We start from the raw sequence: 13,531 nt of genomic DNA on the forward strand, positions 1-13,531 counted from the left end.
AAGGGCGCTGGCCAATGCCAAAAATTAATACATGCCAAATTCCAAGATGCCACAGTACGACAGATTTTGGCTAATTTTCACTAGAATGGCATGTATTTGCTTCTAGCAATATGGTAAAGCTCTTCCATACTATTTCTTGTGAATATTATGTTTCTGTAGCTTCCAGTACAGTTTACCTTAAATATGGGGGCTATATTGCCAAGAAAGGGAGTAGAAACAATAATATAATGAGAAATAATGCCCGTTCAACAATTATCGTTTAAGCATGGATCTTGGTTTCTGGTTTTAGATCCTAATGAGGCCATCTTTTCGAATAACTCATCAATTTTGAAGGAAAATTAATAAATGTAAAAGAGTGTATGTCTGGCACACAAACCAGGGCACACTGGTGACATCACTGCTGTGTAACTCAGCATGGGGTTCAGTGCCAGCTAATCCAGCTTTACTAATCCTGTGTCTTAGACTAGTAGTTGTAGTATAGTTTAGTTTAGTGTCCCAAATGCTTTCACAGCCCCAGACCAGCTATAGTTAGATAGCCGCACCTGAATAGACAGGATGTGCCAGCGGAGAGCCGAGCCAAGGGTATGGGGGCTGTACATGATGGTTCATGTACTTACCCGGATGGTGTACAGATCACACGGGACTTAAATGGCACTGGATGAATGATCGGGCTAGGTGTAGGAGACCAACCTAGTTGAATCCCATACAGGAATGTGTGCTGTTTAAGGTGGTAAAGGATAACCCCTCGGCCTTAATCAAAAGTGAAATCATGGCAGAATGTGATGCCAATCCAATATTGAGCAGTAGAAAAACAAACTGGAGTTTGTGTTGTCTTTGTCAGAAGGACAAAGAGGTGAGCACTTGACATCACCTCAAGCCATCATGTCCTGAGTCTAGACCATGATGGGTACACAATGCTGGCAAGGAACATTCCCATGTTCAGTGAAATTAATGAAATGCCACTGATAATGGATCCAGCAAGGCTGGATGAAGGTGATGGCATAGAGGCCACTCTCAGGAAAAATGCAGCAAAATACCATGTGAACTGTCGCTTGTTGTTTAACAACACTAAACTGGACCGTGCAAGAAAGCGACAATCCAATGACCAGACCAGCAACACTGAGACTAGTCGTGCAAAACTGCGCCAACCAGTCATGACAATGAAGTTTGCATTTTCTGTGAGAAAGTGGCACCTGCATCTGATCTCAGACAGGCTAGTACTAAGGCCTTGACTTGAAATTGCGTGAATGTGCAGAGATACTTAGTGATGGCAAGCTCCTGCTGTTGACTGGTGGGGATGTCATTGCACAGGAGTTTAAGTATCACCATGCCTGTCTTTGTGCCTCTACAACAGAAAAAGGTCCTACCTGAGGGAGCCTTGAGAAAGACCAAGGTAGCACTGAGTCAGAATCAGATGTGTATCCACTAGTTCTGTCAGAACTGATGACATACATTGTTGAAAAACAACCTTTGTTCAGATGATCCAGTCACATTTCGGCTGGCAGATATTTGCCACCTCTACCAACAACGTCTGGAACAATTAGGTGTAGAGTCACCAAGTAAATTCCACGAGACTCAAAGACAAACTTCTGGCAGAAATTCCAGAACTTGAGGCTCATAAATCTGGCAGAGATGTATTACTTGCATTTCAAAAGGATGTGGGAAAAGCACTTGCTCAATCATCTGATCTTTCAGAGGCAGTTATCATTGCTAAAGCAGCAAATATTCTCAGAAAGTCTATACTTGATCATCAGTCACGGTTTGATGGCACATTTTCTGAGGCTTGTGTACGAAATTCTGTGCCTCCTCTCTGCTCCAGTTTGTAGGGATGGTTGAGCATGGGGCTGACATCAAGTCACAGTTACGATTTGGAGCATCAAAGTCAGACCAGGCCATTGCACAGCTCATGCAGTTCAACTGCTACCTCCCCGATACAAAGAGGGAGCAACAACTCATAGACACTCCAAAGACAGAGAAACACCATTCCCAGTCTACATGGGACTCTCAGTCTATGCAAAACCAGGAAGAGAAAACCTGGTTGAAATGCTACATCAGTATGGCCTCAGTATTCTTATGACAGAGTACTGGAGGTCTCTGCACAGTTAGGAGATGCCACAGTTAGCAAATATGTGGAGGAGGGTGTGGTCTGTCCCCAGTACTGCGAAAAGGGTTGTTCACCACTGCAGTGATGGACAACATCGACCACAACCCATCTGCAACTACTGCCACTACCTCCTTCCATGGAACTAGCATCTCCATATTTCAGCACCCCACCAAGGAGAACACTGGACAGGAAAGACAGCAACTAAAGTTTGCACCTGAGAAAGTGAGGTCGGTGCCTGGAGAGGTTTGTCATACTTGTGTATGAAAGATCCAGCACTGCTGGCACTGTGGATGAGGCTAGACTTGATATGTTTGCCAGAAAACAAAGGGCATATGAGGCCATTCCACCAACAGGGGAGCTCTCCTCCAACACACCAGCGTGCTGCGTAACAGGCTGGTTGTGTGTGGGGCAGGCCACCCAGTGTCAGCCACAGCCAGAGAACCCTGCTGAGTGGGATGGCAAAAGTCTGGTGAAGCATGGCAAGTCCTCTGACAACCAACTCGCCCTTAGCCAAGAGTTGCCAACAGCTTACCAAATGTGGATGCAAGCAGGCTGTCGGGAAAGGTGCAAGTGCTGCAAGCTGGGTCTTCCCTGCACAGCTCTGTGCACTTGCAAATGAAAGTCTAGATAAATATTGCCCTCTCTTCAGTAGATAATCTAGCTTGAGCATCCAACGTGTGTCATGCTATGCCTACCTTCTTATCCTCGAATTTTTCAAAGGTGTAGGTTGAGAGACCTATACATAGATTGGTTCGCGTTTAGTCCGTATTTCTCTTTTTTCTTTTTTATGGTTACAGTCTTAGACACAATGTTGTATGTGACCATACCATTACTATTTCAGTTGAAAATAGCATATTAGTTAAACTGTCTGATCACATGAATATACCATTAAATAAAAACAGTTGGTCTCTATGTCTGCTAGCGCTGTGGATGGAAAAAACTTTATGGTAACCATTTTGTACGCCATCTTGGTTACAATTCATTTAGTAAGGGTTTTCAATAAAATGTGGTATGGAACATTTTATAACCTAAAAGTCGAGGTTTAAAAAAACTGGCATATTCCATCCAATAGATGCTCCCAAACCAGTGAATCTCAACATAGATGGCGGCCATTTTGAAAAATAGCCGCCATCTTGGATTTTCAGGTGGCCAGCGCCCTTTTCTAAGAGAGCGTAGTCTTAGGAATGTTTGTGCCAAATTTCATGCTTGTTTCACTATCTGAACGATTTTTACAGCAATCTGCTGCACTATAGGTCTACGCCTATGACTGGTGTCTGATGAATACTTTAGATGGAGAGGGAAAGATTTTTAAAATACATTTGAAATCTTTGACAGGTGTTTACTGAATAAGATGAAGGGGAGATTCAATTAGGCTTAACTTCTTTTTATCGGTGTCCAACGAATACCACTAATAGTGAGGGAAAGGGATTCAATGATGCATGCATTTGTTTTCTTTAAAATCTAAATAATACATTTGACTGGGAGGTACTTTATTCACACTGGCCTAATGAAGGGTTGGTGCTTTTTTAAATTTTTTTTTAAATAAAAAAAATTCCGAATTTTTTATTTAAATCAGATGTTTTTGAAATTTTTATTAATCAGCATAAAAATAATTGGAAAGCTCTCTCTCTCACTCTCTCTCTCTCTCTCTCTCTCTCTCTCTATATATATATATATATATATATATATATATATATATATATATATATATATATATATATATATATATATATATATATATATATATATATATATGATAAAATAAAATCCACGAAGGAAAGGGAAACACTGGAGTGCTGCAGGCCTTTCGACTCTTTCGTCCTTTACTTAGCAGAGTAGGAAACATTGGGTGCTGCAGGCCTTTCGACTCTTTCGTCCTTTACTTAGCAGAACTCTGCAAGTAAAGGACGAAAGAGTCGAAAGGCCTCGCACACTCCAGTGTTTCCCCTTTCCTTCGTGGATTTTATCTTTATTTATATATTCATCACGATCTATATTTTCGTGATTCAGTTTTATATATATATATATATATATATATATATATATATATATATATATATATATATATATATATATATATATATAATGTTCTATACATTAGTCTAAAACACATTGTGGAGTTTTTTACGGAATGTTGCATCATCTCTCACTTGGTTACAAAGTGTTTGAACCTGTCAAGCAGCCCAGTAGCCATTGGCCAGGATTGCATCATCTCTCTGTCCTGTTCCCGTATGTATCGTGTTAGGACTATGTGGTAGTTTGAGTGTTACAGTCACTCATTCCTGAGCAAACTGCAAGATCGTAGCGATGTCACTGACCACAAGGCTTAATGTATCTGGTAGGAAGAGTGATCGAGTGTGGGAACATTTTAACAGAATTCCTTCAAAGTCTGGGAAAGGATGGAGAGCTATATGCAAACAGTGTAAACTTGTTATACTGTATTGTAAAAGGAAGCGCTTTACTATTCTACTCCTCAGAAACAAGTACAGTTCTTTACAAGTAAAACCCTTTGATTTAATGGACTGTGGAAATTTTTGTATAATATTGTAAAAGGAAGAAGTTTTTAGTGTTCTATTCCTCAGAAATATATAAAGTAGGTGTAATTATGTGTTTGTTTTCACATTTTTCCTTTAAATTCCATGTTGGCTGGGACAGAAGTAAATACTGATTTAAATCAATGCTTTTTTCAAAAAAAATCATTTGATTTAAATCTTGATTTAAATCACTGATTAAAATCATCACGATTTAAATCGCCCACCCCTTGCCTAATCGCTCCATCCTCCTATACGGCATCCCCCTCCCACCCACATCTCAAGCTACTCCGATCTCCCGCTTCCAACCTCCATTGCATGAAAGCAGCAATAATGATAATGGTCATTTTACAATTTCCCTCACCAACAAACGAAGCCTTAAAATGCATATGCTTACAGAACATTTTCTTCTCAAAATTACTTTTTCTTTCATTTCCCAAAATATTTGCATAAACTCGTGTTAGACCCCAGACCCTGTATATACACAAATAAATAAAATTTTATATATATATATATATATATATATATATATATATATATATATATATATATATATATATATATATATATATATATATATATATATATATATATATATATATATGGGCCTTGGTCCCTGGTCCAGATGTTTCGAATAATACCGAGTTTCATATAATGAAAATCTGGAAAATTGAGGGATTACTGTGTGTGTGTTTGTGTGTTTATATATACAGTATATATATATATATATATATATATATATATATATATATATATATCGATGGCTCATACAGCAGCAGCTTGGACTTCGAGAGGTCTGTGGCGCGGTTCAATCCCATAAGCCGGCTGATCAGAGAGGCAGACACTTTGCTATCCGTGTAGACATCCCGGGATTATATATGTAATCAACGGATAGGTTTGCTAAAAAGCAAATGGATGTTACAGACTAAATACACACACAAAACAAAGCCACTACAACACCTTCTAAAAACATAACAAACATCTCACACGTCACGAACTCTCGCCATACCCGCGCAATAACTTCTCGCTGCTGGGAAGAAAGGGCGTTGGGTCTGGTATGATACATGAAACATAATGTGCGGGTCTAAGCGATGTCAGCAGGGCAGCCGATCGAGACCACAGGTCTACCCCAAAGCCAAATCAAAAAGTCCTTCAAAGAAGGCATCGTGCTTACCCCATACAAAAATGGGAATAAAAGCACGTTAAAAGAAAAAAAAAAGATATATATATATATATATATATATATATATATATATATATATATATATATATATATATATGTGTGTGTGTGTGTATAAATACATATATAATATACATATATATCTAAATATATACATATATTTATATACATATATATGGAAATGAACACATGTAATATATATATATATATATACTGTATATATATAATTTATATGTATATTATGTAGTATGCATGCATGTATGTAAATGTGTATATATATATATACATATATATATATATATGTATGCCAGTATGTTTGTCTTGTTGATTTAATTTACTATTATTTAATTGTATGCATGTTGTTTTAATATTAAGCCGCTTAGGCAGTAATTTGAAACTTCTTTTGATCTCCTCCTCACAGGTTTTAGCTCGTTTGATATTTGTATTAACAATTGTTTTTGTTTTTGCATGGTGTGAGAGTGCTTTGCCTTCCCCCTGTGAAGACGGGTGGTTGGAGGCCGTTTTGTTGAGAGCGCGCAGATCGTTCCTGAGCTTTATACAGAGACGTTGTAGGTATACTGACCTGCCTTCCTCGCCAGCTTGCTGTCAGTATCTGCTGGCCTCACTGATTTCTGTGATTCCCTCTGATCCTTACTGATGACTGTAGGACCAAAACGTCCTGTGGGATCTTGCTGTACCACTAGTAGCGTTGCAGCTGTTTCTTCATTTAATCTTCAGCTCCTCTGGCTCTGTGCCTGTCGGAGGGACCTCGCCAACCAGTGGCAAGTTGCTTAATTTGACATATTCTGCTCATTGCTGTGATCACGGCACTGTTGGTGTATTGAGGCCCAAGTTGTGCCTGCTATACCCTGAGATTATCTCCAGACGTGGAGATTGATATTTGGAGGAGACCTTAAAATCTAACTATTTAGGTGTTAAATTAGTGTGTAATTTGATAGGTTATTCTATTTTTTCATCCCCCTCATACTTTCTTGACCCCTTGTGTGAGTGTGAATGTGTTGCTTTCTGTATTTAATAGTGTAAGTGTGTTAGGTATTGTTTAATATGGGTAAATGATTTTCAAATTATTTATGTATTTACGAGGTTCAGGTGTTACATCTGTCTGATAATTATGTATCAAATATTATGTGGTTTTTGTCAGTGTTTGTTTGTCCCCCTTGAATCAGGTTTCACACTGGTATATGTATGCACAATTCCACCCACTGTGGACTTCTGTTGCAGTTTAGGTGAACATTGAAATCGGGAACTTTGCTATATTAATTAGCGTAGTGTAGTGAAGAGGTAAGCAATACAATATATATATATATATATATATATATATATATATATATATATATATATATATATATATATATATATATATAAGCATTAAGCTACAAACGTCCTTTAATATCCAATTCGCTCTACCTCGAAATAATATATTTTCATATATGTTTATATATATATATTATATATATATCACTTCTGTTCTGTACAAATTCAAGATAAAGAAGTATTCCCTACAAATACGATATTTCACACATTTTGACAGTGCAAAGCAAAATTTGGCAACCACTCTGCCTTACAGCATTTGTCATATCCACGTCTTGAATAGTTCCTCCTCATGCTCGCCTACAACTACGTATATTTTTACACTTGTGACACATAAGCAAAATTCTTTTTCCCCCAAATTCTTGGAAAGACTGTTCAAAAGCACGGCTCATGTGCAAGATATTTCATAATCAATTCCCTCCTATCCTCACTTTCCCATAAATGTCCACACAAAATATTCTCCACCTACATATATTTCTTACTGTCACACGAACATCGTCATGTCAGTCTGACAAAAAATTAGTCATTATATCTTCACTTAAAGTTAAGGAATTGACCTGGTTTTCAGCTTTAGAGGGACGAGGAAAATATAGTGATAAACATATATTCGTAAGGTAAGATTCATCTAATAAATGGTTAATATTTAGACGCTTGCATACCCCATAGCAACTCGTTCTCTTTGTAAAATAGTTCTCTCCAAATCTTCCTTTCTTTGCCCCACGAGAGAGAGAGAGAGAGAGAGAGAGAGAGAGAGAGAGAGAGAGAGAGAGAGAGAGAGAGAGAGAGAATTAGGTTTTCATATGTATCACAGGAGATTTTTCTGAAACAGCTGATAGAAAACCAAACTGCTTTACCAATATTAATAAACATAATGCTTAACTTACTTTGTTAAAACAAGCCGAAAAGTTTCAGCCTATTTGCTGAATATGATCATTTTCGTTCAAAAATTTGCTGAAAAACGATACCTTCAATAAACCCCCACTGCTTGAAATGTACATGGATATATTTCATGCAAGAACTGTTTTTATGCGCGCTCACTTAGTAACATTTTTATTCTGTTAACCCAGGTTAATAAAGAAAAAAAAATACTTATTAATTCTCGCAGATCACAAACTTAGATGTGACACAGTCGACTAAAAAAATAAAACAGAATATAGTCAAGAATAAACTTCCATACATATCTCGGGAAATGGTAAAAGATTCACACTCAATTACTAACTTTTGAATTGCCCCTAAGCAATTCATTCTACAGTACTACAACTACTCAGCATCATCGCCGCTATGCCGTGTGACGCAAAGGGCCTCTGTGAAATTCTGCTGCTCTTGTCTTTCCTGTGCTTTATCTTCTACAAATATTCACTCATATCAAGCCTCCCTTCTCATAGCTTCCATCCAAGTAGGCAGAGTCTTCTAACTCTTCTTGTGGCCAGTGGAGTCCTGCTGTCACTATTATGTACTATTCTCCAAGAGCTTATTCGAAAGATCATGTCTAAGCCAGCTCTATCCCACTTTCATCATTATTTCATCTAAGTCTGGATCTTCCGTCATTTCTAATTCAACCTTCATGTTATTTCTGACTCTATTCTGCTATCTGACTCCTGGTATTCTTCTTAGAGCTTTACTTTTGAATTTACATTTTTTAGTTTGTCATACCATGCCTCATGGCAGTATAGCAATAAAGGTCGCACTGGTCTTAAGTATAATCTTACTTTCGCCTGGAGTTTCGATCTATTTGATTTCCAAATCTTATTCAGCCTGTCCAATGTTTAATTATTTTTTTTCCCTTTTTTTTAAGGTCTTTCACTAAATTCCAACCCTAGAGAACTTCTTCAGGCCAGCCCTAGGAGAGCTGTTAATCAGCTGAGTGGTCTGGTTAACCGTTAAACTAAGGTATACTTTTATCTACTGGATATCATTATTCCTAAATACCTGAAAGATTAAGTGTCACTAATTCTTCCTCTTTCTAATATTATTTCATCCCACTGCGCATACTCTGTTCTCATTACTTCTACTTTTCTTAGATCTACTTTGAATCATATCTCTCGACATATGATGCATTCTACTATGCAAGCTTGGTAAATCCTTTAGTTATTTTTGGTCATTCAAATTACACCAATTGCGTACTGGGTCTGTAAAGTTTCTAGTGGTATCCCACCCTGAACATTTACTCCTATCTCTGACCACGTTTTTCATGATAAAATTTATTAGAAAGGCTAACAGCAAATATGAAATGACATTCCCGTGTAGCAACCGACTATTTACTGTAAATTCACTTGCCAAACCCCAGCAACAACATTGCATCTACTTTGTTAATAGATAATTTCAATAAGCTTTACATACATAACAGGAATGCTCTAGTGATGGAAAACCTGCCATGATATCAGTCTGTGGATGCTATCAAATGCCTGCTCAAATCAACCCAAACAATATTGCACATGTCTGATCTGCACAGCCCCTTCCTTCTCTGAAACCAACTTGTTCACCTCTATGTTTTTTATCAATTATTTCTCCAGCCTACTGAGAAGTAGTACATATAATGAACATTTTCCTTACAACTGATGAAAGTGCAATGCCTCTATTGTTACCACACTGTCAGATCACCTTTCTTTGGTGCTGTGCACCCCACATTCTGCTGCCACACCAGATTTAGCCTGTATGGTCGGTTCACAATCATAGCGCACCCTCTTGACCACGTGCTCCTGTGCCACCAGCATCACCTAAACCACGTGGTCTGAGACACCACATTTCTGTCGACACACTGCATCAAAAGTAGATCAAATCTCAAGAATAAATCAAGTGTATTCTGGGCATCCTATATGACCTACATTTACATTGGTTCCCAGCCATGCCTTACCTAACAACAACCAGTCATTAATGGACTGAATATGTAGCTTAGTTCTAGCTTGCTTTCCCTCAAAAGCTCTTGGTTGTTCTCCAAAAGTGTGTTAAAATGAGTATTTTTACAGCATGGTAGATATAAAACCTGGCAACTAATGGACTAAGTACTATTAAATCTCTGGATTAGAAATAATCATGTAAGGCTAAAGAATACATGAGCTTTCATCAGATGAAAGCATGAATGTAAACAGGGCAAATTTCCATCTGTCTTCTTCTCAACAACTGAACCATCTGTCTGCTTCTTGAGCCTGAAATGCAAATCTTCCACTGACATGTCTTGAGTTTAACAAAGATGGCAGACAACTTCCAAGAGGAAATCCCAGACACTCACCTCCCTTGCATCACACATTGGCTGGGAACATCAGTATGGGCATCCTAAAGTGAGCTCATGTACCTTCTTATGCTACTGGAGCTTAATGCAAATGGCAGGCCACAGAAAGTTGACCTCACCAAGTGATTTGGCTACACTGGCTACTGTCTAACAACTGCACCATCTTCCCAACACCGAAGGTATACTCATGGCAGACCTCCTGAGAAAGGCAGAAAAATTGCCGGAGGCTTCCAAAGCGTTGTAAGACCAGACAAAGCCCCACTTTGCGAAAGACCACGGATGATTACCACAGAGACGACAATGATGGATGAGCAAACTGCATATACCAGCCACCTGTACTGTCCATTTACCATCATAAATTTGGAAAAGCAGCCAGAGACTGTTTACCTGGCGACATCTGGCCAAAATGTGACTAGGGCAGCCACCCAAAAAAAATTAAAGTGGCTATTATGACACCTCCAGATGCCAGAAACTGCCCAACACCCAGCAAAACTTTTGCCCACCAACAGCATCCCCATAGTATCCTATAGTTACTGAAGCCCCATGCAGCACATCTCCATTATATCAAAATAATGGGTACCCTGTTCCACTCCAAGTTCTTCCACCTGCCACCAGAGAAACTACTTGCTGCTGAAAAGGCCTTCAGAGGGATGGAACAGATGGGCCTTTCCAAAAGCAGCTGAGATTCATCATTCAACGACATTAAGAAACCTCAAGGATCTGGCACTCCTCCAGAGACTGCAGGCAACTAAACCCTCAAACGGAACCTGACCATTAACCATTCGCGGGGTATAGTGAATTGGATATTAAACGATATTTGTGGCTGAATTTTTGTGAACAGCAAAATTTTATGGTGTATATTACACACATTCGTACTACACATGTGTATGTATGTATGTATGTATGTATGTATGTATGTATGTATGTATGTATGTATGTATATATATATATATATATACATAGTGTATATATATATATATATATATATATATATATATATATATATATATATATATATATATATATATATATAGAGAGAGAGAGAGAGAGAGAGAGGTGAACAATGGAAACATAAAAGCCAAAAGTATCACAACGCTCATTCATTCCAATGGTAAATTTTGAAATCTTTCAATTGTGAAGTATCACAGATAACTAATTTAAAGTTTTAGCTGGTGAAAGGAAAGAGAATCTGCAGACCGGTAAAAATGTTTCAGTGGAAGAAGAGAAAGCTGAATGTTCAAGAGCTGAGGATGAACTTGACAGTGACCGCAACATCGTTTTAATTTGGATCGAACGTGGTGGCCAGGTTTCGTCCCTTCTGGTCTGACTACAACAGCCAAGGATAGGTTCAGTCTACATCAGAGAGATGTTCCATATCATTTAATTGTAAATAAAACTGTTAAGGCTGATGTTTCCTTCTGGTTTGCAACAATAAAATTTAGTGTTTTACGGAACTGGTAATGGGCTTAAAAATGAGAAAGACATTTTCATCTATAAACAGGTAAGTAGGGCTACTAATTTCAAGATACTAGAGCAAATCTTAAATCTCATATACAAGACCAAAATTTACCAGTCCTGTAGTTTTTCTAGAATATCCTCACCCAAAGTTTTTTTTTTTTTTTTTTTTTTTTGTAAATTTACATCAATTTTATGGTTCTGGTTTGGATTCTTATAAGGTGTCTAACTAAATTTCATCTGAACAGCCATGGCGTAATATAACCACACTTAGTCTGCCATTTAAGTACTCTGTACATACGTTATTTAAGCCGAGTTCTTGTATAAAAGATATCCGTGTATGAGATCTGAAACCACTTATATGTTAATGAACGAGAACTGAATGCATATGAGAGAGCAAAACTTAAATGCTTTCCATGGCCACAGTTTGTTACATGAGTTTGGTGTCTAGAATTCAGTGTCTGAATTTGTATGCGAGTTGACAAAGTATGTTCAGAGGTGGGATTTCAGAATCCATCGACATTCATTCAGAAGGCCTCTAATATGAAGAAAATTGTCCAAATCAAATAGGTGCATGTCACTGAGGTTACTGAAATTATATATTTGTACACTTTACAGTGTCGACCCCAATAATTAAAAGGACACTTGTAATTTAATGCTGTACATATTACTGCTATTTGAAAAATTCTGAAATGACACTGGATAGGTAAGCCATTACTGTAGCTTGTATGATTTTTTTACAGACAATGCTAGGCATTGATTTTAAATGCTTCATTTTTAACCATTTCAGCAATTTGCTTTGATATGTACATCAAAGCAACCTGGAACATCTGTGAATATGAGGTCTAATCTATTACCAGAAATATGTGTGGGTTCCCAATTAGCTGGACAAAATCGGAGGACACAACACAAGATCAGACCGGCCATGTTGATGTGTGGAATTTGAATCAATAATAATAATAATAATAATAATAATAATAATAATAATAATAATAATAATAATAATAATAATAATAATAATAATAATAATAATAATGTTAAATACAAAAAGCAAAATGTATTTGAAACAACAGTTTATAAGTTCATTTACCAAGAATCGGAAGGATAAAATATCATTAAAAAACTGGTACAGCATAAGTAGAGATCAAGAACAGTCCAAAGTCACACTGCTATCACGATAGAGGGGGATCTTCGAAGATCCTGGCATACTATATTTTAGATAACGTGGTTCACCTCAGGCCATCATATAATGACGACAGGTAATGGCTGGGCAGACACGCAACACTCCCAGCGTCGGGGAGAGAGAGAGAGAGAGAGAGAGAGAGAGAGAGAGAGAGAGAGAGAGAGAGAGAGTGCATGTTAGAGCAAGGATAGATGTGAAAACGTGCCAAGAGCAAACCCAGAATACAGACACGAATTCTCTACGGCGTGGAAAGAATCTAAAACAAACTTACCATACAAGCAGGACACAGGATAAGTGAAATAATCTTTGGAGCATTACTTACTAATCATGTTTATAAAATCATGTTCATTCGTTTTCTTCATAACAACAAACAAAATAGTAAAAAAAATCGTGTAATCTTCAAAATATGTGTATTTGTATCTATAAGTCGCTTTGCTGTTAGACGTGATATTTTGAAGCTTACACGATTTTTTCTTTTCTTTCCTTTTTACTATTTTAGTGGTCGTCCACGGTGATG

This window comes from Macrobrachium rosenbergii, chromosome 6, assembly GCF_040412425.1.
Source record: "Macrobrachium rosenbergii isolate ZJJX-2024 chromosome 6, ASM4041242v1, whole genome shotgun sequence".
NCBI classification, from domain to species: domain Eukaryota; kingdom Metazoa; phylum Arthropoda; class Malacostraca; order Decapoda; family Palaemonidae; genus Macrobrachium; species Macrobrachium rosenbergii.